The sequence below is a fragment of the Eubalaena glacialis genome, chromosome 11 (genome assembly GCF_028564815.1).
Source record: "Eubalaena glacialis isolate mEubGla1 chromosome 11, mEubGla1.1.hap2.+ XY, whole genome shotgun sequence".
NCBI lineage: Eukaryota > Metazoa > Chordata > Mammalia > Artiodactyla > Balaenidae > Eubalaena > Eubalaena glacialis.
The window spans coordinates 87,865,626-87,891,167 of NC_083726.1; the positions used below are offsets into that span (position 1 = coordinate 87,865,626).

Sequence of the window (25,542 nt, forward strand, 5' to 3'; positions counted from 1 at the left end):
ATATGTTTTGTGTTTCTTACGTTTTTTCCCCTGTAATAGATTTCTAATCTCATAGCATTGTGGTCCCAAAAGATAATTGATGTGATTTCAATTTTCTTAAATTTACTGAGGTTTAATTTGTGACCCGTGATGTAATCTATCCTAGAGAATGTTCCATGTGCACTTGAGAAGAAAGTGTAATCTGCTGTTTTGGAATGGAATGTCCTGTAAATATCCATTAAATCTATCTGGTCTATTGTGTCATTTAAAGCTCGAGTTTCCTTATTAATTTTCTGTTTGGATGATCTGTCCATTGGTGTAAGTGAGGTGTTAAACTCCCCCACTATTATGTGTTACTGTCGATTTCCTCTTTTATAGATGTTAGCAGTTGCCTTATGTATTGAAGTGGTCCTATGTTGGGTGCATATACATTTATGACTGTTTTATATATATATATATGTGGGATTCCCGACATTCTCCAATTACAAACTTGACCTCACAGCACATTTACCGTCACTCTCTGCCTGACTACTGGAGCCTTTGGTGACACACTGGGCCCTTACATGATGACACATTGGACGCCGAGAGTCCTGCATACGGTGAATAGCATTACCCATGTAATGATCTAGGCAGGCCTAGGTGTCTTTGTATCATCCAAATGCCTCGCGGTGTTACCGGTATTTTGGTACGTTTATCTGGCTTCACCCAAGGTCTACCTTCCCGTCATGGAAGAGAGATGACAAGTAGGAGTTTCCAGGAGGTACTTTAGCCACGGGGATTGATTCATTTCAGCTCAGTGACACTCAAAAAGGGAGAGCAACGTTGAACTTAAGAATGGGTCAAACTGTGTCCCCAGGGCTGTTTTAAAGCTGTAGAAAGCGAGCTATACAAGCAAAAAGCAATTAATTCCTCTTCCCACTGCATAGAAATAGCTGATCTCAACAGTCTGTCTCGTGTTATTTCTCTTGGAAGATATCCAAGGAACTGACAGGACAAAACTGTCTCCCAAACACATGAATTCATACATGACGGTCTTAAGCCTAGAAAAAGGCATCGAGGAGTTCAAGCAGTCGATTGACTCAGGGTTCATGGAGACTGCTGCACACCAAACTTTGCTTATGGGAAACACTGGGGCTTACCTTGATGTTAGGGGTCACGTTCACTTTGCACTTTATCTAGGGTGGGCAGTGGCATGAGCTCTGACCAAGCGGTGAAAACCTCCCCCCTACTTATGAGAAAACGTGCTTTTATTCACAGAGGCATTCCCAGAAATGAATAAAAGATGGTTAACGTCAGACAGCCTTGAAGTTGTCACTATCTGTCTTTAAAAAGGGAAAAATACTGACTTTTCTAGTCCTCCCAATTACAAAGTAGATCACACAGCACATTTACTTATCTTTTCTGACTAGCTACAAGAGACACTTGGAACAAAGATTGCCCTTGCACGATGAGACCTTTGGGTGCTACGTGTACTGTGAGCAATTAACTGTAGAATCTTCTAAATGCCCTCAGTAGGCCTAGGTGTCTTTGGATGATGTAAATGCTGAGCAGCGCTCAAAGTAAATCTCTGCATTATTTTTGGCTGGACCTAATGTCTGGTTTCCTCTTCAGTTAGAGAGACGTCTGTCATGAGTTCTCAAAATGAATTGGAGACCCGGTGTTTTTACATTGCAGCTCAGGTTTCCTCACTTTGGCACACCCACATTGAAAGAAAGCCTACCAAGAATTGTCTTCCTGAGGTTGTTTGAAAGCTGAGGAATGCAAGCCATTGAATTAAGCAAGCTGCTCCTAGCCCTTCAAACTGAACAGAAAGGGCGGTTCCCAGAGATGTGTTTCCCCGGATGGTGCTAAGATGGCTTTTGGGCCACAGTGTACTTCCACGGGAAAAGTACACACGCGAGAGTCCTAAGCACTGTGAGGAATACTGGAGCTAAAGCAGTCCATTGACTAAGGTTTCCTGGAAACTGTTGCACCCTATCTTTTGTGATGGGAAAATGTGCACCTTACCTCTAAACTAGAGGTCACATTTGGTTGGCACATTAGCTACAGAATGCTGTGGGATGAGCTCCAAGAAAGAAATCGAAAGCACGTGGTTTCTTTACGCAAATCTCACTGTTCCTCGCATAAATATTTGTAGAGTGACGAATAGATGGGCAGTGTGTGTTAGAGACACCTTGGAGGCCAAAACCATGTCGCTTTCCAAAGGGGGAAACGTGGGCTTTCCTGACATTCTCCAGTTACCAATTTGATCCCACAGGTCATTTACAGGCACTCTCTTCCTGACTACTGGAGACATTTGGGACACACTGGGACCTTCCACGATGACACGTTTGAGGCTGGGCTTTCTGCGTGTGGTGAATAGCATTATGCATGTAATGACCTATTCAGGCCTAGGAGACTTTGGATCACCCAAATGCCTCGGAGTGTTACCGGTATATAGGTAGACTTTTTTTTTTTTTTTTTTTTAAGGTAAACCATCCCAACAGTTTTTATCGATTAATATTCATAATCACACACAGCAGCTTCATTAGATATTTCAATTTTCCTCTTCAGTTTGATTGTGGAGTATTAGCAGAAGCTTTTGCATGTCAAGGTACAGGAAGCAGAGATCACCCTGCACTGCTACCTATATTTTCCAGCTAGAGGTAAAAATTAGTTAAGTGGAAAGGATTATCATATAGATTTTCGCTCTTCCTTTTGAATGTACACAATAAAACAAGAGTGACAGACCTGAAATTACAATCACCAATCAAACCCAAGATAGTTGTTGTCCACATTCATTGGGAAATACAGCACAGAGGACATGGTCTGTGAATTGGGGTGTCATCAAAGAGGAGGTGGTGGAGGTTCATTTCCTATAGTACTCTCTTTTAAATTTAGGTTTTCTAAAGCAACATCTAAAGGCATAATATCTACACAGCCCAAAGCACCAAAATCTGCCAATTCACCCCGTTCATTCTCGTCTGAGGACGAGCTCTCTTCACGAAATAAAGTTGATCGAAGGCGCTCTTGAATAAAGAGGGTGCGGTCTGTGCACTCACTTTCTACGGACTGGTGCACTGTTTCAGACAATTTAGGATCGTTCAACCTTTTTAGAAGAAACTGGGAATTCTGGATAGTTTGCTGACTGCTTTCTGTGTTAGTTGTGTTGTTTGTTTCTGTGGAATGTGTGATTGTAGTGGTGACACTCCTTGTGTTAGTATGCCGGGTTGCGTTGCGTGCAGTGTCCAGTTGTGGCCGTGCTGCCCGGGCGTGCTGCCATTCTAGCTGCAGCTGTATCTGCAGTTGTTGTAACTGCGAAGCGGAAGGGCCAGAGGAATTAAGCTGTCCCCCTGCGGAACGTCTCACTCCTGATAACTGGGATCAAAGCTCACCTATAGGATCAATGGCTTCCCTATTGCTTGGAGAATATGAAGTCCGAGAAGAAGAAAGCCTGCCAGTAGAACTGCTAGTGGAATGAATGTTTGATCTACGTACACCAGGACCTCCCAATCCCCAGCCAAGGTGAAGCATTCATTCTATGTATATGTCGAACACCACTCGATTCATCTAAATCTCTAGGGGCTCTGTGTTCAAGAGTAAGACGAGCTGCAGGGTCATCCGTGACATGATTAGGACTGCCTCCAGGTAATGCTGCAAATACTGTATACATCACTTCTGTTGATGTTTCTGCATGTTCTTGAAGAGATGTCTCCGTATAGCCAATTTTTCCACAATAGGGACAAGTAAAAGCCTGTGGCTGCTCTACAGAGAAAGCTTAGGAACCATAGTACAAATCAACATCTACCCTTGTTAACATGCAGTGAATTGGATGGTCAGTTGTATGCCTTGTTCTTGTTGCACCACTTTCATAACAAGATGCACAAAAATCGTAACCGTTGCATATTAAACACTTATAGCTGTGACCTTGAAAATTTCCCTTGAAACATGCATCACAGCTGACACCGTCATGTCGGGACATCCTATTTCAGAGGGTGGCGGCGGGGGCCCTAACGAGCGCAGGCTGCAGTGTCCCCCGCGGGGTCCTGGTCCTGCACTCGTGGGATGGCCTTCTTCCACTGGAATCCAGGGCTCGGCCGCGGGGACGGGGTGGGCAGCAGAGCGCTACGGCGCCGGCGGCAGCGCGGCGGCCGCGGCAGGAGGAAGCGCGGGCTGGGAATGAGGCCGGGCCTGGACGGGGCCGAGCTCCTCCAGGAGGCGGTCCGACGCCGCGGTTCCGCTGGCACATGCCTTGACTCGGTCACTCTCGGGCCCGCCGGTTCCAGGTTGTGGCGCCGCGCTCCGTAAATCCCGCTCCTCCCTACACCCGGCCCACCAACCGCCACTCTCCCCGGGCTCCAACTTCCGCCTTCTCCTCCTCTTCGTCCTCCTCCTCCACCTCATTCCCCCGCCTGCTCTGCAGCCCCGCCTCTCGCTGGCCGCGTCGGGCCCAGACGCCTGGTGCCCTGGGCGGGAGGGAACTGTGGGAGCGGCGCGGCCGCAGCGACTCGGGGCACGTCATCTGCGCGCACCCACAAGCAGGCAGCGGTCGGGCGCCGGGTGCCGGAGACCGCCCGAAACCGCCCTCGGCCTGGCGGCCGCCCCCTCACTACCACCTCTGTACTGTTTTTCAGGCTGGGCCTAGAGTCGACCTTCCCGCCATGCTACAGTGATGACTGGTATGAGTTCCCAGGATGTACTTTAGTCACAGGGATTGTTTCAGTGGAGTTTAGAGGTCCTCACAAATGGAGAGCCACGTTCAACACAAGACTGGCTAGAACCCTGTCCCCGGGACTGGTTTAAGCTGTAGAAAGGTAGCTATGCAAGCAAGAAAGTAATTAATTGCCCTTCCCTCTGCGTAGAAAGAGTTCATCCTAAAGTCTGTTTCGCGTTATGTTGCTTGGAAGATGCACAAGGGACCCACAGGACACACGTTCTCCCTCGGAAGTGAATTCATATGCCACTGTCTTAAATCTCCGAAAAGGCATAGAGGACTTAAAACACTCGATGCACTCAAGGATCCTGGAGGCAGCTGCACACCAAACTTTGCTGATGGGAAACACTGGGGTTTATCTTGAGGCTATGGGTCACATTGACTTCGCAATATAGGTAAGGTGCGCCTTAGGATGAACTCCTAGGAAGCAGTGGAGATCTCTGGCTTCTTATGAGAAAACTCATTTTTCGTCACGGAGTCATTCCTAGAAGTGCAAAAAAGATAGGCAACATCATGCAGCCTTGTGGCCGCCACTATCTAGTTTTCAAACGAGGAAACCACTGCCCTTCCTAGTCTTCCCAATTACAAAATCATTCCACGACATTTTTCCCTATCTCTTCAGAGTAGCTAAAATGACCCTTGGGACACACTTCACCCTTCCACGCAGCAACTTTTGGACTTGGCGTGTTCTGCGTCTGCTGCATTGCATAATCGTCTGAATGCCCCCGGTAGACCTAGGTGACATTGGATGTTCCAAATGCGTAGCAATGCTCAGGGTCAATCTCTAGTGTATTTCGGGATGGTCCTACAGTCTAATCGCTGCTTCAAGATGAGAGACATCTGGCATGAATTCCCAAAATGAATTGGAGTCCCGATGGTTTTTTGCAGTGCAGCTCCACTTTCCTCATTTATGCAGACCCACATTGAAAGAGAGCCTGCCTAGAACCGTCTTCCTGAGGTTGTTTTTTTGTTTGTTTGTTTGTTTCAAACAGTCACATTAATTTTAATTTTAATTATTTTTTTTGAAGTTTTGAATTTTAAATTTTTTTAATGCAGCAGGATTATATTAGTTATCCAATTTATACATATGTGTGTATATATGTCAATGTCAGTCTCTCAATTCATCACACCACCTCCACCCTCGTGCCACTTTCCCCTCTTTTTGTCCATACTTTTTTCCTGTACATCTGTGTCACTATTTCTGCCCTGCAAACCCGTTCTTCTGTACCATTTTTCTAGGTTCCACATACATGTGTTAATATACCATAATTGTTTTTCTCTTTCTGGCTTACTTCACTCTGTATGACAGTCTCTAGATCCATCCACTTGTCTACAAATGACACAATTTCGTTCTTTTTAAGGCTGAGTAATAGCCCATTGTACATATGTACCACATCTTCTTTAACTATTCGTCTGTTGATGGGCATTTAGGTTGCTTCCATGACCTGGCTATTGTAAGTAGTGCTGCAAGGAATACTGGGGTGCATGTGTCTTTTTGAATTATGGTATTCTCAGGTTATATGCCCACTAGTGGTATTGCTGGGTCATATGGTAATTCTATTTTTAGTCTTTTAAGGAAGCTCCATACTGTTCTCCATAGTGGCTGTATCAATTTACATTCCAACCAACAGTGCAAGAGGGTTCCCTTTTCTCCACACCCTCTCCATCATTTGTTGTTTGTAGATTTTCTGATGATACCCATTGTAACTGGTGTGAGGTGATACCTCATTGTAGTTTCGATTTGCTTTTCTCTAACAATTAGTGGTGTTGGGCAGCTTTTCATGTGCTTCTTGGCCATCTGTATGTCTTCTTTCAAAAAATGTGTATTTAGCTCTTCTGCCCATTTTTTGCTGGGGTGGTTTTCTTTTTTTTTTTACTATTGAGCTGCATGAGCTTTTTATATGTTTTGGAGATTAATCCTTTGTCCTCTGATCCATTTGAAATATTTTCTCCCATTCTGAGGGTTGTCTTTTCCTCTTGTTTATGGTTTCCTTTGCTGTGCAAAAGCTTTTATGTTTCATTCGGTCCCATTTGTTTATTTTTGTTTTATTTCCATTACTCTAGGCAGTGGATCAAAAAAGATCTTGCTGTGATTTATGTCAAAGAGTGTTCCTCCTACGTTTTCCTCTAAGACTTTTATATTGCCCAGTCTGACATTTAGGTCTCTAATCCATTTTGAGTTTATTTTTGGGTATGGTGTTATGGAGTGTTCTAATTTCCTTCTTTTACATGTAGCTGTCCAGTTTTCCCAGCACCACTTATTGAAGAGACTGTCTTTTCTCTATTGTATATCCTTGCCTACTCTGTCATAGATTAGTTGACTACAGGTGCGTTTGTTTATCTCTGGGCTTTCCATCCTGTTCCGTTGATCTCTATTTCTGTTTTTCTGCCAGTACCATATTGCCTTGATTACTGTAGCTTTGTAGTATAGTCTGAAGTCAGGGAGTCTGATTCCTCCAACTCCATTTTTTTCCCACAAGCCTGCTTTGGCTATTTGGGGTCTTTTGTGTCTCCATAGAAATTTTAAGATTTTTTTGTTCTACTTCTGTATAAAATGTCATTGGTAATTTGATAGGGATTGCATTGAATCTTTAGATTGCTGTGGGTAGTATACTCATTTTCACAATATTGATTCTTCCAATCCAAAAATATGGTATATCTCTCCATCTGTTGGTATCATCTTTAATTTCTTTCATCAGTGTCTTATAGTTTTCGGCATAGTTGCCTCCCTATGTAGGTTTCTTCCTAGGTAATTTTTTGTTGTTGTTGCAATGGTAAATGGGAGTGTTTCCTTAATTTCTCTTTCAGATTTTTCATCATTAGTATATAGGAATGCAAGAGATTTCTATGCATTAAACTTGTATCCTTCAACTTTACCAGATTTATTGATTAGCTCTAGTAGTTTTCTGGTGGCATCTTTAGGATTCTCTATGTATAGTATCATGTCGTCTGCAAACAGTGACAGTTTCGCTTATTCTTTCCCAATTTGTATTCTGTATATTTCTTTTTCTTCTCTGATGGCCGTGGCTAGGACTTCGAAAACTATGTTGAATAATAGTGGTGAGAGTGCACACCCTTGTCTTGTTCCTGATCTGAGAGGAAATTCTTTCAGTTTTTCACCTTTGAGAATGATGTTTGCTTTGGGTTTTTCATATACGGCCTTTATGATGTTGAGGTAGGTTTCCTCTATGCCCACTCTCTGGAGAGTTTTTATCATAAATGGGTGTTGAAAAGTCAAAAGCTTTTTCTACATCTATTGTGATGATCATATGGTGTTTCTTCTTCAATTTGCTAATTTGGTGTATCACATTGATTGATTTGTGTATATTGAAGAATCCTTGCATCCCTGGGATAAATCCCACTTGACATGGTGTATAATTCTATTAATGTGTTGTTGGATTCTGTTTGCCAGTATTTGGTTGAGGATTTTTGCATGTATATTCAAGAGTGATATTGGTCTGTAATTTCCTTTTTTTGTAGTATCTTTGCCTGGTTTTGGTATCAGGGTGATGGTGGCCTCATAGAATGAGTTTGGGAGTCTTCCTTCCTCCGCAAATTTTTGGAAGAGTTTGAGAAGGATGGGTGTTAGCTCTTCTCTAAATGTTTGATAGAAGTCACCTGTGAAGCCATCTGGACCTGGACTTTTGCTTGTTGGAAGTTTTTAAATCACGGTTTCAATTTCATTACTTGTGATTTGTCTGTTCATATTTTCCGTTTCTTCCTGGTTCAGTCTTGGAAGGTGATATCTTTCTAAGAATTTGTCCATTTCTTCCAGTTTGTCCATTTTATTTGCATAGATTTGCTTGTAGTAGTCTCTTAGGATGCTTTGTATTTCTGCATTGTCTGTTGTAACTTCTCCGTTTTCATTTTATTTTTATTGATCTGAGTCCTCTCTCTGTTTTTCTTGATGAGTCTGGTTAATGGTATATGAATTTTGTTTATCTTCTCAAAGAAGCAGCTTTTAGTTTTATTGATCTTTGTTATTGCTTTCTTTGTTTCTATTTATTTTATTTCTGCTCTGATCTTTTTGATTTCTTTCCTTCTACTCACTTTGCAATTTGTTTGTTTTTCTTTCTCTAGTTCTTTGAGGTGTAAGGTTAGATTGTTTATTTGTGATTTTTCTTGTTTCTTGAGGTAGGCTTTTATTGCTATAAACTTCCCTTAGAACGGCTTTTGCTGCATCCCATAGGTTTAGGATCGTCTTGTTTTCTTTGTCATGTGTCTCTAGGTATTTTTTGATTTCCTCTTTGATTTCTTCAATGATCTCTTGGTTATTTAGTAACGTAGTGTTTAGCCTCCATATGTTTTGTGTTTCTTACGTTTTTTCCCCTGTAATAGATTTCTAATCTCATAGCATTGTGGTCCCAAAAGATAATTGATGTGATTTCAATTTTCTTAAATTTACTGAGGTTTAATTTGTGACCCGTGATGTAATCTATCCTAGAGAATGTTCCATGTGCACTTGAGAAGAAAGTGTAATCTGCTGTTTTGGAATGGAATGTCCTGTAAATATCCATTAAATCTATCTGGTCTATTGTGTCATTTAAAGCTCGAGTTTCCTTATTAATTTTCTGTTTGGATGATCTGTCCATTGGTGTAAGTGAGGTGTTAAACTCCCCCACTATTATGTGTTACTGTCGATTTCCTCTTTTATAGATGTTAGCAGTTGCCTTATGTATTGAAGTGGTCCTATGTTGGGTGCATATACATTTATGACTGTTTTATATATATATATATGTGGGATTCCCGACATTCTCCAATTACAAACTTGACCTCACAGCACATTTACCGTCACTCTCTGCCTGACTACTGGAGCCTTTGGTGACACACTGGGCCCTTACATGATGACACATTGGACGCCGAGAGTCCTGCATACGGTGAATAGCATTACCCATGTAATGATCTAGGCAGGCCTAGGTGTCTTTGTATCATCCAAATGCCTCGCGGTGTTACCGGTATTTTGGTACGTTTATCTGGCTTCACCCAAGGTCTACCTTCCCGTCATGGAAGAGAGATGACAAGTAGGAGTTTCCAGGAGGTACTTTAGCCACGGGGATTGATTCATTTCAGCTCAGTGACACTCAAAAAGGGAGAGCAACGTTGAACTTAAGAATGGGTCAAACTGTGTCCCCAGGGCTGTTTTAAAGCTGTAGAAAGCGAGCTATACAAGCAAAAAGCAATTAATTCCTCTTCCCACTGCATAGAAATAGCTGATCTCAACAGTCTGTCTCGTGTTATTTCTCTTGGAAGATATCCAAGGAACTGACAGGACAAAACTGTCTCCCAAACACATGAATTCATACATGACGGTCTTAAGCCTAGAAAAAGGCATCGAGGAGTTCAAGCAGTCGATTGACTCAGGGTTCATGGAGACTGCTGCACACCAAACTTTGCTTATGGGAAACACTGGGGCTTACCTTGATGTTAGGGGTCACGTTCACTTTGCACTTTATCTAGGGTGGGCAGTGGCATGAGCTCTGACCAAGCGGTGAAAACCTCCCCCCTACTTATGAGAAAACGTGCTTTTATTCACAGAGGCATTCCCAGAAATGAATAAAAGATGGTTAACGTCAGACAGCCTTGAAGTTGTCACTATCTGTCTTTAAAAAGGGAAAAATACTGACTTTTCTAGTCCTCCCAATTACAAAGTAGATCACACAGCACATTTACTTATCTTTTCTGACTAGCTACAAGAGACACTTGGAACAAAGATTGCCCTTGCACGATGAGACCTTTGGGTGCTACGTGTACTGTGAGCAATTAACTGTAGAATCTTCTAAATGCCCTCAGTAGGCCTAGGTGTCTTTGGATGATGTAAATGCTGAGCAGCGCTCAAAGTAAATCTCTGCATTATTTTTGGCTGGACCTAATGTCTGGTTTCCTCTTCAGTTAGAGAGACGTCTGTCATGAGTTCTCAAAATGAATTGGAGACCCGGTGTTTTTACATTGCAGCTCAGGTTTCCTCACTTTGGCACACCCACATTGAAAGAAAGCCTACCAAGAATTGTCTTCCTGAGGTTGTTTGAAAGCTGAGGAATGCAAGCCATTGAATTAAGCAAGCTGCTCCTAGCCCTTCAAACTGAACAGAAAGGGCGGTTCCCAGAGATGTGTTTCCCCGGATGGTGCTAAGATGGCTTTTGGGCCACAGTGTACTTCCACGGGAAAAGTACACACGCGAGAGTCCTAAGCACTGTGAGGAATACTGGAGCTAAAGCAGTCCATTGACTAAGGTTTCCTGGAAACTGTTGCACCCTATCTTTTGTGATGGGAAAATGTGCACCTTACCTCTAAACTAGAGGTCACATTTGGTTGGCACATTAGCTACAGAATGCTGTGGGATGAGCTCCAAGAAAGAAATCGAAAGCACGTGGTTTCTTTACGCAAATCTCACTGTTCCTCGCATAAATATTTGTAGAGTGACGAATAGATGGGCAGTGTGTGTTAGAGACACCTTGGAGGCCAAAACCATGTCGCTTTCCAAAGGGGGAAACGTGGGCTTTCCTGACATTCTCCAGTTACCAATTTGATCCCACAGGTCATTTACAGGCACTCTCTTCCTGACTACTGGAGACATTTGGGACACACTGGGACCTTCCACGATGACACGTTTGAGGCTGGGCTTTCTGCGTGTGGTGAATAGCATTATGCATGTAATGACCTATTCAGGCCTAGGAGACTTTGGATCACCCAAATGCCTCGGAGTGTTACCGGTATATAGGTAGACTTTTTTTTTTTTTTTTTTTTAAGGTAAACCATCCCAACAGTTTTTATCGATTAATATTCATAATCACACACAGCAGCTTCATTAGATATTTCAATTTTCCTCTTCAGTTTGATTGTGGAGTATTAGCAGAAGCTTTTGCATGTCAAGGTACAGGAAGCAGAGATCACCCTGCACTGCTACCTATATTTTCCAGCTAGAGGTAAAAATTAGTTAAGTGGAAAGGATTATCATATAGATTTTCGCTCTTCCTTTTGAATGTACACAATAAAACAAGAGTGACAGACCTGAAATTACAATCACCAATCAAACCCAAGATAGTTGTTGTCCACATTCATTGGGAAATACAGCACAGAGGACATGGTCTGTGAATTGGGGTGTCATCAAAGAGGAGGTGGTGGAGGTTCATTTCCTATAGTACTCTCTTTTAAATTTAGGTTTTCTAAAGCAACATCTAAAGGCATAATATCTACACAGCCCAAAGCACCAAAATCTGCCAATTCACCCCGTTCATTCTCGTCTGAGGACGAGCTCTCTTCACGAAATAAAGTTGATCGAAGGCGCTCTTGAATAAAGAGGGTGCGGTCTGTGCACTCACTTTCTACGGACTGGTGCACTGTTTCAGACAATTTAGGATCGTTCAACCTTTTTAGAAGAAACTGGGAATTCTGGATAGTTTGCTGACTGCTTTCTGTGTTAGTTGTGTTGTTTGTTTCTGTGGAATGTGTGATTGTAGTGGTGACACTCCTTGTGTTAGTATGCCGGGTTGCGTTGCGTGCAGTGTCCAGTTGTGGCCGTGCTGCCCGGGCGTGCTGCCATTCTAGCTGCAGCTGTATCTGCAGTTGTTGTAACTGCGAAGCGGAAGGGCCAGAGGAATTAAGCTGTCCCCCTGCGGAACGTCTCACTCCTGATAACTGGGATCAAAGCTCACCTATAGGATCAATGGCTTCCCTATTGCTTGGAGAATATGAAGTCCGAGAAGAAGAAAGCCTGCCAGTAGAACTGCTAGTGGAATGAATGTTTGATCTACGTACACCAGGACCTCCCAATCCCCAGCCAAGGTGAAGCATTCATTCTATGTATATGTCGAACACCACTCGATTCATCTAAATCTCTAGGGGCTCTGTGTTCAAGAGTAAGACGAGCTGCAGGGTCATCCGTGACATGATTAGGACTGCCTCCAGGTAATGCTGCAAATACTGTATACATCACTTCTGTTGATGTTTCTGCATGTTCTTGAAGAGATGTCTCCGTATAGCCAATTTTTCCACAATAGGGACAAGTAAAAGCCTGTGGCTGCTCTACAGAGAAAGCTTAGGAACCATAGTACAAATCAACATCTACCCTTGTTAACATGCAGTGAATTGGATGGTCAGTTGTATGCCTTGTTCTTGTTGCACCACTTTCATAACAAGATGCACAAAAATCGTAACCGTTGCATATTAAACACTTATAGCTGTGACCTTGAAAATTTCCCTTGAAACATGCATCACAGCTGACACCGTCATGTCGGGACATCCTATTTCAGAGGGTGGCGGCGGGGGCCCTACCGAGCGCAGGCTGCAGTGTCCCCCGCGGGGTCCTGGTCCTGCACTCGTGGGATGGCCTTCTTCCACTGGAATCCAGGGCTCGGCCGCGGGGACGGGGTGGGCAGCAGAGCGCTACGGCGCCGGCGGCAGCGCGGCGGCCGCGGCAGGAGGAAGCGCGGGCTGGGAATGAGGCCGGGCCTGGACGGGGCCGAGCTCCTCCAGGAGGCGGTCCGACGCCGCGGTTCCGCTGGCACATGCCTTGACTCGGTCACTCTCGGGCCCGCCGGTTCCAGGTTGTGGCGCCGCGCTCCGTAAATCCCGCTCCTCCCTACACCCGGCCCACCAACCGCCACTCTCCCCGGGCTCCAACTTCCGCCTTCTCCTCCTCTTCGTCCTCCTCCTCCACCTCATTCCCCCGCCTGCTCTGCAGCCCCGCCTCTCGCTGGCCGCGTCGGGCCCAGACGCCTGGTGCCCTGGGCGGGAGGGAACTGTGGGAGCGGCGCGGCCGCAGCGACTCGGGGCACGTCATCTGCGCGCACCCACAAGCAGGCAGCGGTCGGGCGCCGGGTGCCGGAGACCGCCCGAAACCGCCCTCGGCCTGGCGGCCGCCCCCTCACTACCACCTCTGTACTGTTTTTCAGGCTGGGCCTAGAGTCGACCTTCCCGCCATGCTACAGTGATGACTGGTATGAGTTCCCAGGATGTACTTTAGTCACAGGGATTGTTTCAGTGGAGTTTAGAGGTCCTCACAAATGGAGAGCCACGTTCAACACAAGACTGGCTAGAACCCTGTCCCCGGGACTGGTTTAAGCTGTAGAAAGGTAGCTATGCAAGCAAGAAAGTAATTAATTGCCCTTCCCTCTGCGTAGAAAGAGTTCATCCTAAAGTCTGTTTCACGTTATGTTGCTTGGAAGATGCACAAGGGACCCACAGGACACACGTTCTCCCTCGGAAGTGAATTCATATGCCACTGTCTTAAATCTCCGAAAAGGCATAGAGGACTTAAAACACTCGATGCACTCAAGGATCCTGGAGGCAGCTGCACACCAAACTTTGCTGATGGGAAACACTGGGGTTTATCTTGAGGCTATGGGTCACATTGACTTCGCAATATAGGTAAGGTGCGCCTTAGGATGAACTCCTAGGAAGCAGTGGAGATCTCTGGCTTCTTATGAGAAAACTCATTTTTCGTCACGGAGTCATTCCTAGAAGTGCAAAAAAGATAGGCAACATCATGCAGCCTTGTGGCCGCCACTATCTAGTTTTCAAACGAGGAAACCACTGCCCTTCCTAGTCTTCCCAATTACAAAATCATTCCACGACATTTTTCCCTATCTCTTCAGAGTAGCTAAAATGACCCTTGGGACACACTTCACCCTTCCACGCAGCAACTTTTGGACTTGGCGTGTTCTGCGTCTGCTGCATTGCATAATCGTCTGAATGCCCCCGGTAGACCTAGGTGACATTGGATGTTCCAAATGCGTAGCAATGCTCAGGGTCAATCTCTAGTGTATTTCGGGATGGTCCTACAGTCTAATCGCTGCTTCAAGATGAGAGACATCTGGCATGAATTCCCAAAATGAATTGGAGTCCCGGTGGTTTTTTGCAGTGCAGCTCCACTTTCCTCACTTAGGCAGACCCACATTGAAAGAGAGCCTGCCTAGAACCGTCTTCCTGAGGTTGTTTTTTTGTTTGTTTGTTTGTTTCAAATAGTCACATTAATTTTAATTTTAATTATTTTTTTTGAAGTTTTGAATTTTAAATTTTTTTAATGCAGCAGGATTATATTAGTTATCCAATTTATACATATGTGTGTATATATGTCAATGTCAGTCTCTCAAATCATCACACCACCTCCACCCTCGTGCCACGTTCCCCTCTTTTTGTCCATACTTTTTTCCTGTACATCTGTGTCACTATTTCTGCCCTGCAAACCCGTTCTTCGGTACCATTTTTCTAGGTTCCACATATATGTGTTAATATACCGTAATTGTTTTTCTCTTTCTGGCTTACTTCACTCTGTATGACAGTCTCTAGATCCATCCACTTGTCTACAAATGACACAATTTCGTTCTTGTTAAGGCTGAGTAATATCCCATTGTACATATGTACCACATCTTCTTTAACTATTCGTCTGTTGATGGGCATTTAGGTTGCTTCCATGACCTGGCTATTGTAAGTAGTGCTGCAAGGAATACTGGGGTGCATGTGTCTTTTTGAATTATGGTATTCTCAGGTTATATGCCCACTAGTGGTATTGCTGGGTCATATGGTAATTCTATTTTTAGTCTTTTAAGGAAGCTCCATACTGTTCTCCATAGTGGCTGTATCAATTTACATTCCAACCAACAGTGCAAGAGGGTTCCCTTTTCTCCACACCCTCTCCATCATTTGTTGTTTGTAGATTTTCTGATGATACCCATTGTAACTGGTGTGAGGTGATACCTCATTGTAGTTTTGATTTGCTTTTCTCTAATAATTAGTGATGTTGAGCAGCTTTTCATGTGCTTATTGGCCATTTGTATATCTTTTTTCGAGAAATGTCTACTTAGCTCTTCTGCCCATTTTTTGATTGGGTGGTTTTTTTTTAATTTTTGAATTTTATTTTATATATATTTTTTGTACAACAGGTTCTTATTAGTCATCAATTGTATACACATCTGTGCATACATGTCAACCCTAATTGCCCAATTGATCACACCCCCACTCCCACCCCACCACTGCTTTCCCCACTTGGTGTCTGTACATTTGTTCCCTACATCTTTGTCTCAATATCTGCCCTGCTAAGTGGTTCATCTGTACCATTTTTCTAGGTTCCACATATATGCCTTAATATACGATATTTGTTTTTCTCTTTCTGACTTACTTCACTCTGTATGACAGTCTCTAGATCCATTAATCTTTTCATGGTCCTTTAGGTTGCTTCCATGACCTGGCTATTGTAAATAGTGCTGCAATGAACTTTGGGGTGCATGTGTCTTTTTGAATTATGGTTCTCTGGGTATATGCCCAGTAGTTGGATTGCTGGGTCATATTGTAATTCTATTTTTAGGTCTTTAAGGAACCTCCGTATTGTTCTCCATAGTGGCGGTATCAATTTACATTCCCACCAACAGTGCAAGAGGGTTCCCTTTTCTCCACACCCTCTCCAGCATTTGTTGTTTGTAGATTTTCTGATGATGCCCATTGTAAGTGGTGTGAGGTGATACCTCATTGTAGTTTCGATTTGCTTTTCTCTAACAATTAGTGGTGTTGGGCAGCTTTTCATGTGCTTCTTGGCCATCTGTATGTCTTCTTTCAAAAAATGTGTACTTAGCTCTTCTGCCCATTTTTTGCTGGGGTGGTTTTCTTTTTTTTTTTACTATTGAGCTGCATGAGCTTTTTATATGTTTTGGAGATTAATCCTTTGTCCTCTGATTCATTTGAAATATTTTCTCCCATTCTGAGGGTTGTCTTTTCCTCTTGTTTATGGTTTCCTTTGCTGTGCAAAAGCTTTTATGTTTCATTCGGTCCCATTTGTTTATTTTTGTTTTATTTCCATTACTCTAGGCAGTGGATCAAAAAAGATCTTGCTGTGATTTATGTCAAAGAGTGTTCCTCCTACGTTTTCCTCTAAGACTTTTATATTGCCCAGTCTGACATTTAGGTCTCTAATCCATTTTGAGTTTATTTTTGGGTATGGTGTTATGGAGTGTTCTAATTTCCTTCTTTTACATGTAGCTGTCCAGTTTTCCCAGCACCACTTATTGAAGAGACTGTCTTTTCTCTATTGTATATCCTTGCCTACTCTGTCATAGATTAGTTGACTACAGGTGCGTTTGTTTATCTCTGGGCTTTCCATCCTGTTCCGTTGATCTCTATTTCTGTTTTTCTGCCAGTACCATATTGCCTTGATTACTGTAGCTTTGTAGTATAGTCTGAAGTCAGGGAGTCTGATTCCTCCAACTCCATTTTTTTCCCACAAGCCTGCTTTGGCTATTTGGGGTCTTTTGTGTCTCCATAGAAATTTTAAGATTTTTTTGTTCTACTTCTGTATAAAATGTCATTGGTAATTTGATAGGGATTGCATTGAATCTTTAGATTGCTGTGGGTAGTATACTCATTTTCACAATATTGATTCTTCCAATCCAAAAATATGGTATATCTCTCCATCTGTTGGTATCGTCTTTAATTTCTTTCATCAGTGTCTTATAGTTTTCGGCATAGTTGCCTCCCTATGTAGGTTTCTTCCTAGGTAATTTTTTGTTGTTGTTGCAATGGTAAATGGGAGTGTTTCCTTAATTTCTCTTTCAGATTTTTCATCATTAGTATATAGGAATGCAAGAGATTTCTATGCATTAAACTTGTATCCTTCAACTTTACCAGATTTATTGATTAGCTCTAGTAGTTTTCTGGTGGCATCTTTAGGATTCTCTATGTATAGTATCATGTCGTCTGCAAACAGTGACAGTTTTGCTTCTTCTTTCCCAATTTGTATTCTGTATATTTCTTTTTCTTCTCTGATGGCCGTGGCTAGGACTTCGAAAACTATGTTGAATAATCGTGGTGAGAGTGCACATCCTTGTCTTGTTCCTGATCTGAGAGGAAATTCTTTCAGTTTTTCACCTTTGAGAATGATGTTTGCTTTGGGTTTTTCATATACGGCCTTTATGATGTTGAGGTAGGTTTCCTCTATGCCCACTCTCTGGAGAGTTTTTATCATAAATGGGTGTTGAAAAGTCAAAAGCTTTTTCTACATCTATTGTGATGATCATATGGTGTTTCTTCTTCAATTTGCTAAATTGGTGTATCACATTGATTGATTTGCGTATATTGAAGAATCCTTGCATCCCTGGGATAAATCCCACTTGACATGGTGTATAATTCTATTAATGTGTTGTTGGATTCTGTTTGCCAGTATTTGGTTGAGGATTTTTGCATGTATATTCAAGAGTGATATTGGTCTGTAATTTCCTTTTTTTGTAGTATCTTTGCCTGGTTTTGGTATCAGGGTGATGGTGGCCTCATAGAATGAGTTTGGGAGTCTTCCTTCCTCCGCAAATTTTTGGAAGAGTTTGAGAAGGATGGGTGTTAGCTCTTCTCTAAATGTTTGATAGAAGTCACCTGTGAAGCCATCTGGACCTGGACTTTTGCTTGTTGGAAGTTTTTAAATCACAGTTTCAATTTCATTACTTGTGATTTGTCTGTTCATATTTTCCGTTTCTTCCTGGTTCAGTCTTGGAAGGTGATATCTTTCTAAGAATTTGTCCATTTCTTCCAGTTTGTCCATTTTATTTGCATAGATTTGCTTGTAGTAGTCTCTTAGGATGCTTTGTATTTCTGCGTTGTCTGTTGTAACTTCTCCGTTTTCATTTTTATTTTTATTGATCTGAGTCCTCTCTCTGTTTTTCTTGATGAGTCTGGTTAATGGTATATGAATTTTGTTTATCTTCTCAAAGAAGCAGCTTTTAGTTTTATTGATCTTTGTTATTGCTTTCTTTGTTTCTATTTATTTTATTTCTGCTCTGATCCTTTTGAGTTCTTTCCTTCTACTCACTTTGCAATTTGTTTGTTTTTCTTTCTCTAGTTCTTTGAGGTGTAAGGTTAGATTGTTTATTTGTGATTTTTCTTGTTTCTTGAGGTAGGCTTTTATTGCTATAAACTTCCCTTAGAACGGCTTTTGCTGCATCCCATAGGTTTAGGATCGTCTTGTTTTCTTTGTCATGTGTCTCTAGGTATTTTTTGATTTCCTCTTTGATTTCTTCAGTGATCTCTTGGTTATTTAGTAACGTAGTGTTTAGCCTCCATATGTTTTGTGTTTCTTACGTTTTTTCCCCTGTAATAGATTTCTAATCTCATAGCATTGTGGTCCCAAAAGATAATTGATGTGATTTCAATTTTCTTAAATTTACTGAGGTTTAATTTGTGACCCGTGATGTAATCTATCCTAGAGAATGTTCCATGTGCACTTGAGAAGAAAGTGTAATCTGCTGTTTTGGAATGGAATGTCCTGTAAATATCCATTAAATCTATCTGGTCTATTGTGTCATTTAAAGCTCGAGTTTCCTTATTAATTTTCTGTTTGGATGATCTGTCCATTGGTGTAAGTGAGGTGTTAAACTCCCCCACTATTATGTGTTACTGTCGATTTCCTCTTTTATAGATGTTAGCAGTTGCCTTATGTATTGAAGTGGTCCTATGTTGGGTGCATATACATTTATGACTGTTTTATATATATATATATATATATATGTGGGATTCCCGACATTCTCCAATTACAAACTTGACCTCACAGCACATTTACCGTCACTCTCTGCCTGACTACTGGAGCCTTTGGTGACACACTGGGCCCTTACATGATGACACATTGGACGCCGAGAGTCCTGCATACGGTGAATAGCATTACCCATGTAATGATCTAGGCAGGCCTAGGTGTCTTTGTATCATCCAAATGCCTCGCGGTGTTACCGGTATTTTGGTATGTTTATCTGGCTTCACCCAAGGTCTACCTTCCCGTCATGGAAGAGAGATGACAAGTAGGAGTTTCCAGGAGGTACTTTAGCCACGGGGATTGATTCATTTCAGCTCAGTGACACTCAAAAAGGGAGAGCAACGTTGAACTTAAGAATGGGTCAAACTGTGTCCCCAGGGCTGTTTTAAAGCTGTAGAAAGCGAGCTATACAAGCAAAAAGCAATTAATTCCTCTTCCCACTGCATAGAAATAGCTGATCTCAACAGTCTGTCTCGTGTTATTTCTCTTGGAAGATATCCAAGGAACTGACAGGACAAAACTGTCTCCCAAACACATGAATTCATACATGACGGTCTTAAGCCTAGAAAAAGGCATCGAGGAGTTCAAGCAGTCGATCGACTCAGGGTTCATGGAGACTGCTGCACACCAAACTTTGCTTATGGGAAACACTGGGGCTTACCTTGATGTTAGGGGTCACGTTCACTTTGCACTTTATCTAGGGTGGGCAGTGGCATGAGCTCTGACCAAGCGGTGAAAACCTCCCCACTACTTATGAGAAAACGTGCTTTTATTCACAGAGGCATTCCCAGAAATGAATAAAAGATGGTTAACGTCAGACAGCCTTGAAGTTGTCACTATCTGTCTTTAAAAAGGGAAAAATACTGACTTTTCTAGTCCTCCCAATTACAAAGTAGATCACACAGCACATTTACTTATCTTTTCTGACTAGCTACAAGAGACACTTGGAACAAAGATTGCCCTTGCACGATGAGACCTTTGGATGCTACGTGTACTGTGAGCAATTAACTGTAGAATCTTCTAAATGCCCTCAGTAGGCCTAGGTGTCTTTGGATGATGTAAATGCTGAGCAGCGCTCAAAGTAAATCTCTGCATTATTTTTGGCTGGACCTAATGTCTGGTTTCCTCTTCAGTTAGAGAGACGTCTGTCATGAGTTCTCAAAATGAATTGGAGACCCGGTGTTTTTACATTGCAGCTCAGGTTTCCTCACTTTGGCACACCCACATTGAAAGAAAGCCTACCAAGAACTGTCTTCCTGAGGTTGTTTGAAAGCTGAGGAATGCAAGCCATTGAATTAAGCAAGCTGCTCCTAGCCCTTCAAACTGAACAGAAAGGGCGGTTCCCAGAGATGTGTTTCCCCGGATGGTGCTAAGATGGCTTTTGGGCCACAGTGTACTTCCACGGGAAAAGTACACACGCGAGAGTCCTAAGCACTGTGAGGAATACTGGAGCTAAAGCAGTCCATTGACTAAGGTTTCCTGGAAACTGTTGCACCCTATCTTTTGTGATGGGAAAATGTGCACCTTACCTCTAAACTAGAGGTCACATTTGGTTGGCACATTAGCTACAGAATGCTGTGGGATGAGCTCCAAGAAAGAAATCGAAAGCACGTGGTTTCTTTACGCAAATCTCACTGTTCCTCGCATAAATATTTGTAGAGTGACGAATAGATGGGCAGTGTGTGTTAGAGACACCTTGGAGGCCAAAACCATGTCGCTTTCCAAAGGGGGAAACGTGGGCTTTCCTGACATTCTCCAGTTACCAATTTGATCCCACAGGTCATTTACAGGCACTCTCTTCCTGACTACTGGAGACATTTGGGACACACTGGGACCTTCCACGATGACACGTTTGAGGCTGGGATTTCTGCGTGTGGTGAATAGCATTATGCATGTAATGACCTATTCAGGCCTAGGAGACTTTGGATCACCCAAATGCCTCGGAGTGTTACCGGTATATAGGTAGTCTTTTTTTTTTTTTTTTTTTTTAAGGTAAACCATCCCAACAGTTTTTATCGATTAATATTCATAATCACACACAGCAGCTTCATTAGATATTTCAATTTTCCTCTTCAGTTTGATTGTGGAGTATTAGCAGAAGCTTTTGCATGTCAAGGTACAGGAAGCAGAGATCACCCTGCACTGCTACCTATATTTTCCAGCTAGAGGTAAAAATTAGTTAAGTGGAAAGGATTATCATATAGATTTTCGCTCTTCCTTTTGAATGTACACAATAAAACAAGAGTGACAGACCTGAAATTACAATCACCAATCAAACCCAAGATAGTTGTTGTCCACATTCATTGGGAAATACAGCACAGAGGACATGGTCTGTGAATTGGGGTGTCATCAAAGAGGAGGTGGTGGAGGTTCATTTCCTATAGTACTCTCTTTTAAATTTAGGTTTTCTAAAGCAACATCTAAAGGCATAATATCTACACAGCCCAAAGCACCAAAATCTGCCAATTCACCCCGTTCATTCTCGTCTGAGGACGAGCTCTCTTCACGAAATAAAGTTGATCGAAGGCGCTCTTGAATAAAGAGGGTGCGGTCTGTGCACTCACTTTCTACGGACTGGTGCACTGTTTCAGACAATTTAGGATCGTTCAACCTTTTTAGAAGAAACTGGGAATTCTGGATAGTTTGCTGACTGCTTTCTGTGTTAGTTGTGTTGTTTGTTTCTGTGGAATGTGTGATTGTAGTGGTGACACTCCTTGTGTTAGTATGCCGGGTTGCGTTGCGTGCAGTGTCCAGTTGTGGCCGTGCTGCCCGGGCGTGCTGCCATTCTAGCTGCAGCTGTATCTGCAGTTGTTGTAACTGCGAAGCGGAAGGGCCAGAGGAATTAAGCTGTCCCCCTGCGGAACGTCTCACTCCTGATAACTGGGATCAAAGCTCACCTATAGGATCAATGGCTTCCCTATTGCTTGGAGAATATGAAGTCCGAGAAGAAGAAAGCCTGCCAGTAGAACTGCTAGTGGAATGAATGTTTGATCTACGTACACCAGGACCTCCCAATCCCCAGCCAAGGTGAAGCATTCATTCTATGTATATGTCGAACACCACTCGATTCATCTAAATCTCTAGGGGCTCTGTGTTCAAGAGTAAGACGAGCTGCAGGGTCATCCGTGACATGATTAGGACTGCCTCCAGGTAATGCTGCAAATACTGTATACATCACTTCTGTTGATGTTTCTGCATGTTCTTGAAGAGATGTCTCCGTATAGCCAATTTTTCCACAATAGGGACAAGTAAAAGCCTGTGGCTGCTCTACAGAGAAAGCTTAGGAACCATAGTACAAATCAACATCTACCCTTGTTAACATGCAGTGCATTGGATGGTCAGTTGTATGCCTTGTTCTTGTTGCACCACTTTCATAACAAGATGCACAAAAATCGTAACCGTTGCATATTAAACACTTATAGCTGTGACCTTGAAAATTTCCCTTGAAACATGCATCACAGCTGACACCGTCATGTCGGGACATCCTATTTCAGAGGGTGGCGGCGGGGGCCCTACCGAGCGCAGGCTGCAGTGTCCCCCGCGGGGTCCTGGTCCTGCACTCGTGGGATGGCCTTCTTCCACTGGAATCCAGGGCTCGGCCGCGGGGACGGGGTGGGCAGCAGAGCGCTACGGCGCCGGCGGCAGCGCGGCGGCCGCGGCAGGAGGAAGCGCGGGCTGGGAATGAGGCCGGGCCTGGACGGGGCCGAGCTCCTCCAGGAGGCGGTCCGACGCCGCGGTTCCGCTGGCACATGCCTTGACTCGGTCACTCTCGGGCCCGCCGGTTCCAGGTTGTGGCGCCGCGCTCCGTAAATCCCGCTCCTCCCTACACCCGGCCCACCAACCGCCACTCTCCCCGGGCTCCAACTTCCGCCTTCTCCTCCTCTTCGTCCTCCTCCTCCACCTCATTCCCCCGCCTGCTCTGCAGCCCCGCCTCTCGCTGGCCGCGTCGGGCCCAGACGCCTGGTGCCCTGGGCGGGAGGGAACTGTGGGAGCGGCGCGGCCGCAGCGACTCGGGGCACGTCATCTGCGCGCACCCACAAGCAGGCAGCGGTCGGGCGCCGGGTGCCGGAGACCGCCCGAAACCGCCCTCGGCCTGGCGGCCGCCCCCTCACTACCACCTCTGTACTGTTTTTCAGGCTGGGCCTAGAGTCGACCTTCCCGCCATGCTACAGTGATGACTGGTATGAGTTCCCAGGATGTACTTTAGTCACAGGGATTGTTTCAGTGGAGTTTAGAGGTCCTCACAAATGGAGAGCCACGTTCAACACAAGACTGGCTAGAACCCTGTCCCCGGGACTGGTTTAAGCTGTAGAAAGGTAGCTATGCAAGCAAGAAAGTAATTAATTGCCCTTCCCTCTGCGTAGAAAGAGTTCATCCTAAAGTCTGTTTCGCGTTATGTTGCTTGGAAGATGCACAAGGGACCCACAGGACACACGTTCTCCCTCGGAAGTGAATTCATATGCCACTGTCTTAAATCTCCGAAAAGGCATAGAGGACTTAAAACACTCGATGCACTCAAGGATCCTGGAGGCAGCTGCACACCAAACTTTGCTGATGGGAAACACTGGGGTTTATCTTGAGGCTATGGGTCACATTGACTTCGCAATATAGGTAAGGTGCGCCTTAGGATGAACTCCTAGGAAGCAGTGGAGATCTCTGGCTTCTTATGAGAAAACTCATTTTTCGTCACAGAGTCATTCCTAGAAGTGCAAAAAAGATAGGCAACATCATGCAGCCTTGTGGCCGCCACTATCTAGTTTTCAAACGAGGAAACCACTGCCCTTCCTAGTCTTCCCAATTACAAAATCATTCCACGACATTTTTCCCTATCTCTTCAGAGTAGCTAAAATGACCCTTGGGACACACTTCACCCTTCCACGCAGCAACTTTTGGACTTGGCGTGTTCTGCATCTGCTGCATTGCATAATCGTCTGAATGCCCCCGGTAGACCTAGGTGACATTGGATGTTGCAAATGCGTAGCAATGCTCAGGGTAAATCTCTAGTGTATTTCGGGATGGTCCTACAGTCTAATCGCTGCTTCAAGATGAGAGACATCTGGCATGAATTCCCCAAATGAATTGGAGTCCCGGTGGTTTTTTGCAGTGCAGCTCCACTTTCCTCACTTAGGCAGACCCACATTGAAAGAGAGCCTGCCTAGAACCGTCTTCCTGAGGTTGTTTTTTTGTTTGTTTGTTTGTTTCAAATAGTCACATTAATTTTAATTTTAATTATTTTTTTTGAAGTTTTGAATTTTAAATTTTTTTAATGCAGCAGGATTATATTAGTTATCCAGTTTATACATATGTGTGTATATATGTCAATGTCAGTCTCTCAATTCATCACACCACCTCCACCCTCGTGCCACTTTCCCCTCCTTTTGTCCATACTTTTTTCCTGTACATCTGTGTCACTATTTCTGCCCTGCAAACCCGTTCTTCTGTACCATTTTTCTAGGTTCCACATACATGTGTTAATATACCATAATTGTTTTTCTCTTTCTGGCTTACTTCACTCTGTATGACAGTCTCTAGATCCATCCACTTGTCTACAAATGACACAATTTCGTTCTTTTTAAGGCTGAGTAATATCCCATTGTACATATGTACCACATCTTCTTTAACTATTCGTCTGTTGATGGGCATTTAGGTTGCTTCCATGACCTGGCTATTGTAAGTAGTGCTGCAAGAAATACTGGGGTGCATGTGTCTTTTTGAATTATGGTATTCTCAGGTTATATGCCCACTAGTGGTATTGCTGGGTCATATGGTAATTCTATTTTTAGTCTTTTAAGGAAGCTCCATACTGTTCTCCATAGTGGCTGTATCAATTTACATTCCAACCAACAGTGCAAGAGGGTTCCCTTTTCTCCACACCCTCTCCATCATTTGTTGTTTGTAGATTTTCTGATGATACCCATTGTAACTGGTGTGAGGTGATACCTCATTGTAGTTTTGATTTGCTTTTCTCTAATAATTAGTGATGTTGAGCAGCTTTTCATGTGCTTATTGGCCATTTGTATGTCTTTTTTCGAGAAATGTCTACTTAGCTCTTCTGCCCATGTTTTGATTGGGTGGTTTTTTTTTAATTTTTGAATTTTATTTTATATATATTTTTTATACAGCAGGTTCTTATTAGTCATCAATTGTATACACATCTGTGTATACATGTCAACCCTAATTGCCCAATTGATCACACCCCCACTCCCACCCCACCACTGCTTTCCCCACTTGGTGTCTGTACATTTGTTCCCTACATCTTTGTCTCAATATCTGCCCTGCTAAGTGGTTCATCTGTACCATTTTTCTAGGTTCCACATATATGCCTTAATATACGATATTTGTTTTTCTCTTTCTGACTTACTTCACTCTG

At 43.4% G+C, this 25,542-nt stretch overlaps 3 pseudogenes; all 3 read right to left on the reverse strand.

Moving 5' to 3' along the window:
• Positions 1–2,805: 2,805 nt before the first annotated feature.
• LOC133101247 (E3 ubiquitin-protein ligase KCMF1-like) lies at positions 2,806–3,940 on the reverse strand (annotated as a pseudogene).
• A 7,836-nt stretch (positions 3,941–11,776) lies between these two features.
• Positions 11,777–12,911, reverse strand: LOC133101250 (E3 ubiquitin-protein ligase KCMF1-like; annotated as a pseudogene).
• Positions 12,912–21,521: 8,610 nt separating this feature from the next.
• On the reverse strand, positions 21,522–22,656 carry LOC133101253 (E3 ubiquitin-protein ligase KCMF1-like; annotated as a pseudogene).
• Between the last annotated feature and the right edge of the window lie 2,886 nt (positions 22,657–25,542).